Raw genomic sequence first — 11,914 nt, forward strand, 5'->3', positions numbered from 1 at the left:
GATAATCCTAAAGTTCACCATTCTAGTTTAAATATTATGAATTTGTATGTTACTTTTCTGGATAATCCTAAAGTTCACCATTCTAGTTTAAATATTATGAATTTGTATGTTACTTGAAGTCGTCAAATAGTACAGAATGACTGTCTTCCTGGCCGGGCATGGTGGCTCACACCTGTAATCCCACCACTTTGGGAAGCCAAGGCGGGTGGATGACCTGAGGTCAGGAGTTCAAGACCATTCTGGCCAACACGGTGAAATCCCGTCTCTACTAAAACTACAAAAAATTAGCCAGGCGTGGTGATGCACGCCTGTAGTTCCCAGCTACTCAGGAGGCTGAGGCAGGGGAATCGCTTGAACCCGGGAGGCGGAGACTGCAGTAGGCCGAGATTGTGCCATTGCACTCCAGCCTGGCAACAGAGCGAGACTCCATCTCAAGAAAAAAAAGACTGTCTTCCCATTTCTGAGGAGCTTATATTCTGACTCTTATATTAAAGTCTTACATTGTTTTCACTAAATTACCTGTCAACCTGTTACAATCTGCCCAAGGCCTAAAACTGATTTTATCTAAGCAAAAAGACTATTTGCATTCATTTAACTATCAAGAATAAACAAATTCACACTGACTAAAAACGTGTATTTGGAAAAGTATTAGAAAGAAATAAAATTTTTAAAAGTTATTTCTGGAAAGGACGGCGAAGTCTAAGAAACACAGTAGAAGCAAGAATTTGGAAGCCTCAAGACAGAATCAAAGAACAGCCTTAAGGCCTTAAAATAGAACAAAAGACCTTGAAATAATCAAGTTTCTACTTCAACTAACCCAAGAAAAATCAAAGATAAAAAGCTAGCTCACTGATCAAGTAGCACTTTATTAATCTGTTGCTTTTCAACATTATGGAGTTTCATAGTTGTATAAGGGCCATGCTCTTATACAAACTATGTCATACATATTATGTTAGTGTGATATACATGGATTTAACAATTTTGAGTATGAATGTATACTTTGAATAACCATTATTTCTTTATCTTAATTATAGCATACAAATTAAATAAGATTGTTGATTAGTTAATAAAAATGTAAAGAATGGAATATTATCACCTATAATTCACTGACATAAATGAACGAATCAGGAAGTCGTTCCTGAGCCTGTATCATAAACCTGGGAGACAGACATTACACCTTACTGCATGAACAGACTTAAAAAGCAGTTTTTCTGCCTATATGTACCTGCATAAATAAAACATTCATATCTCATATAATCATGATTTTTAGGGGGTACTTTCAAATGTGTCACTATTCAAGCAATATACAACCAGAAAACCCCGTGTAGTAACTGCTTCGTTTTGTATTTTATATATCAAACCAGACTATAAACTTCTTAAATGAATTCAATTACATTCAGAGTTTCTTCTATTGGTCTTACAGTACATCATCCCACAAGAAACTTGTTTTAAACTTGTTTTAAATGGTCTGTGCCACAAGGAGCCTATAAACTGGGGGAAAAGACTACATGATTCCACCATTATAGACGCAATTAGAGGGCTTTACAGATAGACTCCATGTAAACTTGAGACTTCTTAGTTATATTAACAGGAGTGGCAGGCAACCCATAAGTAATGTTTCACTACGTAATATGAATTTGACCAACATGGATTTTGGCATGTAGGAAAAAACAGAGAAATTATGGCAAAGATATCAAGAAATCTCTGCTCTCAGACCCTGAAAAATGAAAGAAAGTTCACTAGAGATAAGCAAAAGGCATGCAAACCGAAGGAAGGAGGAATCTGTGTTTAAGCTTTTCTTAAATCAGGAGGTCAGCAGCCAAATATTAGTTACCATAGATCGCATAAACAACAAAAAGCAAAAAGGAAAACAAGTTTTCTTGTCCTTTCCTAAAAGCAAGCGGGACTAAGCAATGTCTTGAAATAGGCACACATTGCCTTTCATTTCTAATCTTCCTATCAACTTTTTCTACCTTCTCACCAGGTGTCAAGAGACCTCACATTACCCAAGCCCCATATCGGCTCACTATGCCCTGGTCTAAGAATTAAAGGCAGGCAATCTGAACACAATCAGTAGGAACCCTTAAAACTTGTACAAGAACTGTCTGTCGGCATTTGTACTTCCATAGTCCACCAAACAAATCTCCAAGTGGTATGAGATTTCAGGCAGCACAACCAAGAGAAATGAAATCTACCAGGAGTGTAAGGGAGGAGATTTGGGGCATGAAAGGTCACTGCAAAACAATCCAGCTCTGCCCTGCCCAGGAGCTACCCCCACTCCTTTCCTGCCCGAGTGGTGACTCCTATTTCTCCTCCTTCACTTCTCCCACAGAAGTTTCAACCTTTATTTCCCCTAAGTTGTGGGCTTTTAGTAAAATAATTAGTTGGCATGGAATTGCTTCTACCAGCAAAAAAACAAAAAGGCAAGTAAGAATGGGGTGCTGAGAAGTCCCGCTCCTCAAACCAACCTGAAATGTGCAACCATCAGTGAAAACCAATGGCTGCACATCACAGAGCAAGACTTTTCTCTTATTAAGATGCACAAAGAAATGTATGGCCTTCAGGGAGTTACACTTTTAGAATCTTCTTTTCTCTATGCAAACAAGAAACATTCATAGAAGGACATTTCAACCAACAACTACAGAAAAAAAAAAAAATGCTGAAGAGTTAAATTACCTAGAGTGTCTCAATGTCCATTTTGGTCAAAAAACTATGACACACAAACTGAACAATTTCTAACCTTCCCAAATGCACTTCCTAAGACAAATGAAATTCACATGACTACTACTATTTTAAAGGACTCTTAAAAAAAAAAAAGTAAGCTATTTTTCCCCAAAATTCTCTAGTCATTGAGCACAAACAGGAACATGTTGCTCTAACCAGGAAGCAGCATTTTTTAGAACAATAAGCCTTTCGTTTTACCCTAGGAAGGACATCCTTTTTTCAAAAATAGATGCTACTTGAAAGTAGACTCAAGTTATAAAACCATGGTAGCACAGTGGACAAAGATATTGATAGACCAATTGGAATAAAGCTTTCCCATGAAAAACAGACTCCCGTTTTTTGTCCCAAATGTAAACCAGATTCAAAACCCAAAAGCATCCTTTAAGTACTTTAGGAGAGTGATTGTTCACAACCTATCCAAAGTCAATCCTCTTGCTCAAAGTCTGTTAACATAATACATGCTAGGTCAGGCGTGGTGGCTCATACATGTAATCCCTGCACTTTGAGAAGCAGAGGCGGGTGAATTGCCAGAGGTCAGGAGCCCAAGACCAGCCTGGCTAACATGGAGAAATCCCTGTCTCTACTAAAAATACAAAAACTAGCCAGGCGTGGTAGTGTGCACCTGTAAGCCCAGCTACTTGGGGGGCTGAGGCAGGAGAATTGCTTGAACCCGGGAGGTGGAGGTTGCAGTGAGCCAAAATCACACCGCTGCACTCAAGCCTGGGTGACAGAGCAAGGCTGCGTCTCAAAAAGAAAAAAAAAGACGTAATACTTGCTAATGGGAAAGAAGTCAGAGGGAGAGTACCGCACATTCTGGGCTCTCAAATTTCTCCTAAGAGACTCATTCAGAATACATAACTGGCTTCATAGCAAACTTACAATTCACTTACAACTAGCTTTTAATTTCATTTGTTTGCAGCATTAAGATCTCGCTAACAATCTACAGTATGTCTTAATATGATCTTTGGAGAACTGAGAGCAGATCACTATTTCTCCACCTCCTCTTCCAACTGACTGCCCATACCATATGCTGGTGCGATCCCTCCTATCCTGTATAGACTCTTTGCTGCTTGGACACAACAAAAAATAATGGGGTGGGGGGATTATGTTACACTGCACCATGAGAAAAAAGGCGTATCTTTCTCCTTTAAAAGGGGTTTTGTTTCATATATGAAGCTACATATTTAACTGTATTTGGAACTGGATTGATCCCTTTAAAAAGTCTATCTTAATGGTCAAGGAAACCGAGGCCAAGACTGTGTCATAATTAGCAGGCCTGTGGAGGCTGAGGCCTAAGTGGCAAATGTCCGTGGACTTAAACGTAAGGAGGAAGAGAGAGGAGCATCTTGCTTAAAGCAACACTAGTCACTGGATAAGCACTGTCCTGACGCCAACATATTCTTCCTTGTGGATCTATCAGAGAGAGGAACTTGGAAAGATAAAATGAAATTTATCCTTTTGGGCAAAAGATCACTAGCAATGAATTAGACAGCTACATCTTGAACATGATTAATAAGGGGGTTAAAAGCTAGATTATCCAATGCTCAAATTCACGTCTCTACCCAAATGGGGGAGGGGCAGAAAAGGGGAAGTTCTGCAAGTTTCATTATGTTTATTGATACTGTATGGTTAAGTGGGTATGGTATGGTTAAGTTGCAGTGTTTTATTTAGGAGATCTCAAATACTTCTACACTAAAACATACAAAAGAGCTAGCCTAAGAAGGAGAGAGATGGAATAAAAGGAATACAAGCTTTGGAGTCAGATGGGGCAGAGTTCAAATCCTGATCCCCACCATTCCCTAGGTGTGTGACCCTGGGTTTGTTAGTGAGACCATATTTGCAAAACAAGGTGAATAATATCAATGCAACTAGGCTGTGTGGCTGAAATTACACATAGTTTCAGTACTGATAGTTTCATGGCACAATCAGATCCTGGAAAAAAAGGTGATTGAGTTTACTGCCAATGAGATCTGAATGCAAGCACAAGTAATCCTAAGAATATAAAATTTAAAATATTCCTGAGACACTTACTATGTATATCAGAATTTTTACAAATTAACGTATCCTTTTATGATGTGTCTGTATGCCAAAAAAAAAAAGTCAAATGAATTCTTATAATACTTATAAAGGGCCCCTAAATTGTGTCTTTTATAAATCTAGATTTTTTAGATTAGGTTTAAAGAGAAGTGTACCTGACATATATTTTATCACATCTGTTATAAATATACTTTCCAAATGACATTGGTATGAAATCTCATATCCTTAAGACCGAGAAAGAGGAGAATGGGGAAATTTTCCAATTTGAAAACAGTCACTTAATTTTTCCTCCAAGAAAGATTGGCTAGGAACATATTCAAGACTGGCAGAGCTGGACAACAAAGTATTTTCCTCTCTAACATAGGTTTACCTTCCATAGCTCAAGACTGTTTTATAACACTTAAAATGAAGTTGTTAAAAAAAAATTCTGCATGCATTCCATTAACATTTGGACCTACAGACTTAAAAACATTCCTTACAATATTTACACTTCAATATTTACACTTTACACAAATTATAAGAGGTTTCCCACAAGTTTCAGGTCACACTGGAGTTACTGAAACTGTCTTTGAAGATCTAATTTAATTTAGCACGATGCTTGGATATTTTTTCAACTGTGGATGGTATTAGAAAACAAATTAAAATGTTGTATATATTTTCTTCTAAAATATATCCACACAACTGAAGTATCATTTGAATAAAACCTGTTATATTGAAGTAATTCAACATAACACATCAGTAGCATATTGTCAGGTTAATCCTTTTTAACATTTTTTGGCAGTATTTCCCAAAATGTACCCCAGAGTACCTTGTGCTGTACAACACTGTATAGCATGTATTTCTGCCAGGTTCACAAACTACATTAAAGTTCATGCAGGAGAGGGACTAATAACTTTACCCACAAATTTCCCAAACAAGGTTAATGCTGTCTTCGTTTGAGGTGGGGGCAGAGGGTGCCTGTTACCTCCGGAGCACATATCTGTTAACACTGTTTCAAGCACACGATGTTCAAACCACCTCGTTCCAAGGCTCCCCACACTGGAATGAAACCCAAACACCAACAACCTCTTGCACCCTTTCCACATGATGACCAGCAGTCTTCGGGTCCAGCCTAACACAAAGTCCCTCCAAACACTCTCCTGTCCTCCCTCTGCTCCAAGACCCCATTTAAAACTGGCAGTGAACACTTCCTTTCTGAGCTTCTAAAGTTCTTACCACCTTGACCATTCACATTAGGCCCTTCACACGTGCTCTATGTGGTCACTTTAATAGGTTTGTATTTTATGTCCTCGATGAGAGAGGCACCTTGAACAAAGACTTTACTCATCTTCTCTTACATCTCTTTCTCAGCTCTGCATCTAGCAATGGACGGTGGATGTTGCTAGATGCAAAGAAAGAAAAGGGCAACATTCCTGCAGCGGTGGTGGTATGCATGACCTTAAGCACTCCCTGAGAACAGGGAGAGAAAGAAATGGAGGAAATGTGTTTTCAATCTGGGTGTTACAGTTTCAGAAAACTCATACCTATACAGGCTGAAACAATTCTGTAAATAACCACAAGGTGGCAGACCGGACCAACCGTCCTTCCTGGAACCCAAAAGCAGTCGCTGGTCTCACAAGCGATTCTACACAGAGATAGGGGTTTAAAGCATTCCTGAAGATGATCTCAAAAAATATGATGATTCCTTTCTCTTTGTGTCCCTAAAGACAAGGGGCAGGAAGTGGGGAACAAGTCCATCAGCACTCCTATTAAAACTGTTTAACTTCTATCATCCTTAGCAGGGAAATGTTTATTTTCAAATAGCCTCCCCACATCTTTGTAAAGCACCAGGGCAAATAAAACAAAAATGTCCGACCACCAGCCTGCTGAGGTGCTTTGTGCATCCGAGTCACTCATACCCCAGATTACATCATCACATGCTTTTGAACAAAGTAAGAAAAAATAATCCATAGCAGAGTGTATGGTTTTCAAAATATATATATATATATTATTTTAGAGTTACAATAATTACTTTAACCCTAAATCATATGAAGGCAAAATACTGTTTCTGACCCTACTAATTTACACTCGAAAGAAAAACAATCTCCAAGGACTGTGATTTCAATTCAAATTCACGTCAAAGCCCAGGAAAACCTGATAATGACATTACCGGTCATTGCTGATAAGGCCCTTGTATATTTCTCCAGCCTCAGATTCTTAAACATTGTAACACACATATGGCTTAAACTTTATAAGACACATGTATGCCTGAGTGCAGCCATACACGTAGTCCCACAAATGGCTTGAGTCCAAGTTTGAAACCAGCCTGGGAAACACAGTGAGACCCCATCTCTATAGAGAAAAAAGAAAACAAAATTAGCCAGGCGTGGTGATGCGCACCTGTGGTCCCAGCTACTGGAGAAGCTGAGGTAGATGAATCACTTGAGCCCGGGAAGTTAAGGCTACAGTGTGCCATCATTGTGCCAATGCACTCCAGTCTGGGCAACAGAGCAAGACCCCATCTCCAAAAAAAAAAAAAAAAAAAAAAAAAGACACATGTATGAAGAATTCTAGAAGTAAATTATAAAGACTCAAGTTGTTCCGTTTGTCTAAAACTTCCTCAGGTTTCTTTTCTAGAGGAAAAGATAAATCAATCAAACATAAAATTTCCTCAAGTGTTTTCCACTGAAAAAGGCATTTTTTTAAACTGAGTTTTTGAACAATTCCTAAACTTGAGACAAAGGTGATTAGTAATTATCTCATTGATTAGCCATAAAAATTACAAAACAGACTTGCAAATTACAACAAAACACTCTCTTATCCCATTCGTCTTCTAATTCAAGTTGGTGTCAGGGAACCCAAGAGCAGTCAAGTGTCAAGGGACAAGAGTTGAAAGGTACAAAGTACTTCATAAATTTGAAGGGACAGATGAAGTATCATCTATAGTCTGCATTCTCAAAGAGTTGATCTCTCATTGAAGAAAACACAAGGGTTAAATGATACAGTCACAACAGAAGTCACAAGGCAGTTTTTATGATTACTAAATGGGTGTTTTGTTTAGCAAACTAAAATGCATGCTAAGCACCATGTTCATTGTCATGTCCCAGGAGAAAATGATCCTGTAAGCAAGTTTCATTTGTGAAGTTACAATTTTTCATTAGAAGAAGCAACAATTTAGTTTTCACCAAAAACTCAATTTTGTTAACAAATAAGAAAATAGAAAGTGCCCAAGATCAGTCCACAATTCCTGTTTTCAAGAGTCAGTATAAATATTTCTCCTTCAGAACAATGTATTACACCACCAAGCCTACAGCTTCCCAGAATTCCCATCTCTCAGGCAGCAAAAATACATTTAACAAAAGATATCTTCGTTTTAAAAGTATCTTATTTTAATAGACTCTCAGATGGCAATATTTGTAGTCAAATTTTAATTTACATGTATAGATTAACATACTATACTTGCACTGGTTTTCTCCATCAAAAGTTAGCAGGCTGCGAATGATTACATTTAACATTTAAGTAAAACAACCAAAAACGTAAAGCAGCTGCATATACACATAGAGAACAGAGGCACGGACATACACTCTCTAATAAAATGATTCCTGAACTATCTTCGATTTCAATTAAAAAATAACATCAACCAACACCTTCCCCCCAAATTCTCCTCTAACAATAGAGTTAAAACCTTCAGCTTGGTGTTCAATTCATTTCCCAAATACAGTCTGGCTCCTAGAAATCTTGCTGAGCTGGGGGTGGACAGACAGGGGCTGCTATACATCACTCCACTGAACTCCTATCTCTGCAACAAGGGGCCGTAGAGTCTGCACAAATCACCCTCAGGAAACCTCAAGTTTCTAATACCAACCTAATTCCAGAGGCACTATCAACAGCACTCATTTTGAACATTCACTGTACAAATCTCAACAGTCCTACAGTGGTAGAATTTAGACAGTCTTAATAAAAGCAAAGCAGAATAGGTCACTGAGGACACCAGTTCTTTATTGCCTCTTAGCAAAAAGGAAGTACTCTGTGAATGGAAGCAGGTTTTAAATATAGAAAATTTCATTGCAGCCATTTTTCTAGGACAAAAGACAAAAATAATTTGACATCTGTTTTTCCCATCTTGAATGTTTTACCAAGGAGTCAACCACCAATAGTACTACTTATTCTCAAATTTTTTATTTCTCAAGAGGACAGGAGAAGCAAATGAGAATATTCCACATATGTAATTAAAGCCTTCCACGTTTACTGGTCAGAAATGAGTTAAAATGCGAAAGAAATCTTAGGTCTGTTCAAAATTGATCTCTTTTAGACCTATCCATAAAAGGTGAAGGAGCAGAGAAGAGGAATAGTTTATCCAATCAGATAAACATTTAGCGAAAGGGTGCAGAGGAGGGCAGTTACAGAAAATGTGCATTACTGAATTTCAAAGAAGAACCAGAGACTTAAAAATATGTATTTTCTAATCAAGTGCTCCACTAGAAGGGACAGCAAGTTAATTATAGTTTCTGAAGTATCTCACCTTTCAATACATGTTTTGAATTCTCCCTTGAAGCTAAGAATCTCACTTTACTTATCCTACTACTAACTGCTTTACCTCCCCCACTTAAAGAGGAAGTAGCATGCATGCATTACAGTTTAAATTGTACATGTGTACATTTGATTTATATGATAGACTCCATCACATTCATAAACAGACCTTTACCTTCATAACATCAATACTCTGACATCCCATCCCCAACATCTAAAGCCCTCCCATCATCATTACCAAGATTCTCCAGAAATCAGAAGGAAGCAAAGAGGCCTTGGGGTGGTGAGAATGAACATCCTATGAAGTCAATTACTGCAGAGCAGCCATCACAATCAGAACGGAAGATGAATAGGGAAGGTAGGAAAACGGTTCCCAACTTCACATTTCCCAAAATACTTGTGCATAACTTAAAATGTGTGTTGCCTCAGAGCCAGTGTTATAAAAGGTGGTTGGGTTTGTCTATCAGCTACTGCATCTGAGAACTACAGGACCCATACAGGAAAAAGGAAAAGGAAGCTATAAAATATTTTCTTGGTAAAATATTTCAAAGAAGTCTAGTGAAAAGGTTCCAAATGTAGGTCCACTGGAGAATTCTCACTAGTGTGTGGCAAAATAAGAGAGTAAGGACAAGTTGAGATCCTTGATAAGCTTAATGTATTCCATTTAAAGAATTCCCCTTTATTATGGGATTGTAACCTTCCCTTTTTTTTTTTTCTCTTATAAAGTCATTACTTGAAATTATATTGCTACTAGTTAGTAGTTCACTGTTTTATCTAATATCCTCAATAGAAGAAATGTTTTAAGTTGCCTACCTTATTTTGGTGCTCTAACTCTTGAACGGTAGTATGAAGGGCAATGGTCTTGGCTTGATGAAAATCCAAAAACTTGGGACACTTGTCTCTGACACGTACCTAAGCAATCTTAACTGAGTGAGGTGACTGCAAAGTTGCAGAATTATTTACCTTTTACTTCCAGCTCTTATTCTCCAGGAAAACTTTCCAGAAAAAAAAGTATTCGAGGTGTTTTGACCCTCTCCCATGAAAGATTTAAAAAAAAAAAAAAAAAAATTTAAGAGACACTCCTTTTACATTATCTCTCTAAAACTACTAGTGGAACTCTGGGCCTTGGTATAGAATGAAAAATTTGCAAAGTGATGTAGGAAGATGTTGTGGACAGAACAGGCAATCAGAGTGCACCTTTCCAGGCAATTCCCCTGCAAGCTTACCAGGCCACTAGGCTTAGATGAGTCACCTGAGCAACACTGACTGAGTTCAATATCTGACTGCCATTTACCAGCTTAACATCCCTGAACAAGTCACTCAACCTCTCTGTGGCTCAGTCTCTCCACCTGTAAAATAGGAATAATAACAGTACCTAAGACTTGCGAAGTGAATCATCAGGGCCTTGACACTTTCTTTTGTGAGCACTGGCATGTGGAACATTACTGCTGTTCAATTGAAAGGTAATTATGAAAATCTAAGGGAGAGGGTGCCCCAGGGTGAAGGAGGTTATCAGTCACTCTCTGGCTTCTGCCAAAATATGTCAGGCTGCAGAGATTTCCTACAATATACTCAAAATAGCATTTTAGTTTTTCTTTTCTGTTTCTTACTTAGATAATTTCTGGTCTTAAAGTCAAATACAATGATGCAACACTCTACTAGTAGACAGCTTAAGAAGTAGACAAGGGAACAGAACAGAGAGATCAGAAATAAATCCACCATTTATAGTCAACTGATTCTCAACAAAGGTAGCAAGAGCACAATGTGGGAAAGAACAGTCTCTTCAATAAATGGTGTTGAGAAAACTGGGTATCTACATGCAAAAGAATAAAATTAGACCCTTGTTCACACCATACACAAAATAAACTCAAAATAAAGACTTAAACGTAAGACCTGGAACTGTAAAACTAATAGAAAACATCTGAAAAGTTCCATGACATTGGTCTGGGCAATAATGTTCTGGAAATGACACCAAAAGTACAGGCAACAAAATCAAAAATAGGTGAATGGGATCATATCAAACTAAAAAGTTTCTGCATAGCCAAGAAAACAGCTGGACTAAAGAGACAACCTACAGAGTGGGAGAAAATAAAGTTGACCCTCAGTATCCATGAGGGGTTGCTTTCAGAACCCGTCCCCGAGGATTTTCCGTATATAAAATGGCATAGGGTTTGCATGTAGCCTATGCACATCCTTCCATATACTTTAAATCATCTCTAGATTACTTATCATATCTAATGCCATGTAAATACTATGTGAATAGTTGTTGTTATACTGTATTGTCTTTTTATTGTATTAGTTTTTATTGTTGTATTGTTTATTGGTTTTTTAAAAAATATCTTCAATCCATGGTTCGTTGAATCTGCAGGTACAACCTAAGTATATGGAGGGCCGACTGTATGTGCAAACCATACATCTGATAGGGGGTTAATATTCAAAATATGTAAGAAAAACAACTCAACAGCAAAAAAAAAAAAAAACACAAGTAACCCAATTAAAAAATAGGAAAAGGACCTGAATAGACATTTCTTGAAAGACTGCAAATGGCCAACAGGTATATGTAAACACATTCAAGATCACTAATCATCTGAGAAATGCAAATTAAAACCACAATGATAAAACCTCACACCTGTAAGAACGGCTG

At 37.8% G+C, this 11,914-nt stretch overlaps 1 protein-coding gene across 6 annotated transcripts in view; it reads right to left on the minus strand.

Moving 5' to 3' along the window:
• The window catches only part of LOC105488645 (Rap guanine nucleotide exchange factor 2), a 259,652-nt gene that overhangs the window by 177,660 nt on the left and 70,078 nt on the right, over nt 1–11,914 (minus strand). The window lies entirely within an intron of this gene.

Source organism: Macaca nemestrina, chromosome 3, assembly GCF_043159975.1.
Source record: "Macaca nemestrina isolate mMacNem1 chromosome 3, mMacNem.hap1, whole genome shotgun sequence".
Taxonomy (NCBI): Eukaryota; Metazoa; Chordata; class Mammalia; order Primates; family Cercopithecidae; genus Macaca; species Macaca nemestrina.